The sequence below is a fragment of the Rhagoletis pomonella genome, unplaced genomic scaffold, assembly GCF_013731165.1.
Source record: "Rhagoletis pomonella isolate Grant_MI unplaced genomic scaffold, Rhpom_1.0 Rhpom_scaffold_00006, whole genome shotgun sequence".
Taxonomy (NCBI): Eukaryota; Metazoa; Arthropoda; class Insecta; order Diptera; family Tephritidae; genus Rhagoletis; species Rhagoletis pomonella.
In genome coordinates, this window is record NW_023458560.1 from 81,985,314 (window position 1) to 81,989,324 (window position 4,011).

At 32.4% G+C, this 4,011-nt stretch overlaps 1 protein-coding gene across 1 annotated transcript in view; it reads left to right on the forward strand.

Moving 5' to 3' along the window:
- Nucleotides 1-4,011, forward strand: part of LOC118741473 — a 231,099-nt gene that overhangs the window by 47,673 nt on the left and 179,415 nt on the right. The gene's annotated exons all lie outside the window — the stretch shown is intronic.

A 4,011-nucleotide genomic window follows, 5' to 3' on the forward strand; every position in this document is an offset into this window, starting at 1 on the left:
GTTTATATTTCAGTTGTCACAGAGTAACTGCTTTTCTTTCGGCATCGGCATCGACAGTGACTGTAAACTCGAAAACAAAAACATTGCAAACCAGAAAACAACAAAAAAAAATAAAAAAATAAGCTGCAGAAAAACACAGCAACTAAAAAACAGCAACCGACCTGTTATACATACATAAATATGTATGTATGTATGTATATAAGTACATTAGGCTAGGTCGGCGGTCGCCAAACAAAAGATACAAGTGGATTGAGTGGGGGATTTCAGCATAGTAAATATTATTTTTGTCCTGGTCCCGTTTTAAAAAACCAACCAAGAAGAGTTGTTTCATAACTCTTTTATTTATGACTCGATTCGAAATAATGTAGGTACATCACTGAAAACGTATTTGGGATAACTCTTTTATTTATGTCTTGGGACTTGTAACTAACCGCCCAACTCTGAGTTTTCTTGATAAATTATTTGTAAAGCAATTGTATCAAGATTTTTATCATTTTATATGGCGAAGATAAAGGAAGAAAGATTAAAATAAAGGTAATTATAATGAAAATTATATAGTTACAGATTTGATATGTTTCTTCTACGCACTTCTGCGGTATCCTACGTACAAGTTCGTGAATAACCGCGCTCTAACACTTATTTTTCCTCTTCCAGCGATAAGTGTCCGTGTCCAACAGCAACAGAAAAATATATTCAAATAACCCTTTCCCACCGAGAGGAGCACACCATCTACAAATAACAAACCACCTGTTCTGTTTGGTAGGTTATTTTTTTATCTTAAATAGTGATAGTAGTTATTTTGGGACACTTTCAAAGTGGAGAGGGATATTTTCGACCTCTCGTGCAAACTCGTATACTGCAGTGTGTTTGCTGTAATATTGGCAGCGAACTTTCTTCCGACGAATTTCTCTGAGCGATTTGATTCTGTTTATAATTTAAAAGAAATTTTCGAGCATACTTTATTTTGAATGAGCATTCCTATTTTGTTGAATTTGTATCATTTTTGTACCAAGTTTGAAATGTGGATATACATACATACATACACTGCCGGAACAAAGTATTGGCACAGCAAATTTTTCACATTACATGCAACAATTTTCATTCTAATATTTTTCCGCTAATTTCTTATAAAAATATAGTTCATTCTACAACAAAAAACATAAAAATATAATTCCTAAACTTTGTGCAAAACTCACGAAAATTCCGAAAATGTTTATGAAAATTTTAAACTTTTTAATCAGATTTTTTTTTGAGTATGCAGATTTGTAGCCCAATCAATTTTAATACCTCGTATCCGCCAAATACCACGAATAAGGTGGTTACCCTGTCTCAATTAAATTTAATACTGCATAATTATAGTAGAAGCTCATATTAGGAAACCATTCCAAAGTTTTGAAGAAAATAAGTTTCTTCGCTCTTTTTTTGGAATTTTCGGACTATCGGTATTCGGACGTGGTATTGCATTTTCTGTATTCGGTGTATTGGTGCATATATTTGCTTATTTTTTTTTTTTAATATAAATAGCCGAGCTACACTAATCTAGGTTTGATTCGGACATTCTGTAATTATTTATGTACATATGTACTTTCTTATGATATGATAGCAATATTTACCACTTAAAAGAGTGCACAGAATGCGAAAAGGGTTTAAAAATTTACAGGACCTTTGTTTATCGGTTACAAAATGTTTGCTACCAGCGAAGAATAGACCTGAATAGCTTAGTAGTATCCAGCTCTCAAGAAAGGCAAAAAGTACAGAGTTCTTTAGAGACATGAGTTGGTCCGATACTGCATTACAGAGGAGCATTTTGTAAGTACGCCAATAAGGCGCAAATGGACCACATGGTCCAATGATTTTTGCAGGGCAGTGGTTCTCACCTAAAAAGCACACGTTTATTTAATTACAATATGTATTCACAATGTGGAAAAAGCAACAAAAGTTTATAAGGCGAACTTAGCACAGTGTGTAGACCACTGGGGTCGTTGGATCGAATCCCAGCGAAGAAGTCTGATGAGGAGATGTGGTCGCTCTCCGAAATGGCAGCTATAGCTTCTACCATTTATAAACTATTGTTGTTTTTCCGCAATAATTTTCGAATAAAAACGGCCTCAAAATTGTTTAATAAACCATATATGTCCAAGTTTAAAAGCTTATGTACAGTTCAGAAAAATTAGTTCAAATTTCAAAAAAAAATGCATCAAAACTTTTCACTTTTTTTCAGTTTTTATAGAAATTTACCGCCCGATTCTGTGTTTTCTTGATACATTTTTTTGTAAAGAAATTTTATGAAGATTTTTATCAACTGAAAACTTCCCTTGCATTCTGTATCAATATTTATAAAACAAAAATCTCTACGATTTCTACATGAGTGGAACTGATTTCCACATGAGTGGAACTGATTTCATTGTCACATATGAAAAATATGAAATTAAAAGCAAAAAAACTTTTGACTCTCGTAGCCGAGCAGGTAGAGATGTCGACTATAATTCCGTGTGTCGCAGGTTCAAATACCGGCACACAAATTTTTTACTATACAAAATCTATACATTTCACATGAAATTTCAATTTGTCAATAGCACTTTCAGTCTTGATAATTTATCAAGAAAAGAACTTTTAAATTCTGTGCTAGAATACCAATTCTTGATAAATAATAAAAAATTGACGAATTATAGATTATAGATTTTCAATTTATCAAGTGCACTGCATCGGGCTGTTATTGTGCATGCAGTTTGTTAGCTTAATAAATTTTAGTATGGTAATATGCAGGTTTGAAAATTCTGGAAATTCCCGTTGATTTTTGGTGAAATTTTTTTTTTTTTTTTTTGTCGAGGGTGTTGCATATTTTCTTCCACATAAAACAAAAGAAAATTCGAAAAAATCGACGGGAATTTGCAGAATTTACCAACCTGCATATGTTTATACCAAAATTTATTAAGCTAAAAACTGCATACACAACCGCATACCCAAAAAGTTTCGAAAAAATCCGGAAAAATTTAAAATTTTGATGACATGTTTTTGAAATTTTTTGTAAAAAAAATTGATCACGTAAAACATTGGCAATATTGTAAAAAATAAAAGTATGCTATTTGGGCGAGCGCCACTGTAAATACTCACATAATACATGCATATATATATATAATACATATACATACCCATATCTTCAGTTCGTGCGAATGTCGATGCGTGTTTACGTTTCGACTCGAATGTTTTCCTTCAACTTTTGTTATTGTTTCCTAATAACACGCTCGTACAAAAATATTCACATATCTACATATGTATATATGTATATATATATATAAGTACACTCATATAGGGATGCCAACTCTATTACGGCTAGTTCCCCAAACTCCTGAAAAAAATCCCCAAAATAACTTTTACTTTTTAAGGCACTATGCCAAGCCTATTTCTGATTGCAGTTTTTTTTAAATTAATTTTGGTAAAAATTCTCTATATGTATGTATATTTATAACTTACTTTTATTAGAATGCTCAAAACTTTGCCAGACGTTAGCTTGGCGCTGAAAACGAAGCCAGAAATGATACAGTTCAAATATGTAGTATAAAGGTCAAGTGAAAAGTGTTGTAATTAATTGAATATCCCCACGGTTGCATGAAGCAATTACGTTATGTTTTAAATCCGCAACACAGTAATTAGAGATTGTTATTACAAGTTGTAATTTTATTCTCAACGGGAATGTCCTAATACAAATCATTTGTATATTGAATTCCCCCAAAATTTAAAGCAATTCCCCGATTTCCCTGAGAAATGCAAAGTGCGCCAAAATCGGGGAATTATCTCTGGTTGGTTGACATCACTGATTGATATATTCATCAGTATTTCGTGGACGGGTACGTACAGCAGTGCGATCGACTCCCCTCACCACAAAAACTGCAAAAACAATGAAATATAAAATAGCATTAATAATAAAATAACAGCGGTAAACAGCAGCTCTTATGTATGTACATAACGGGTGATTTTTTAAGAGCTTGATAACTTTTTTTTAAAAAAAAA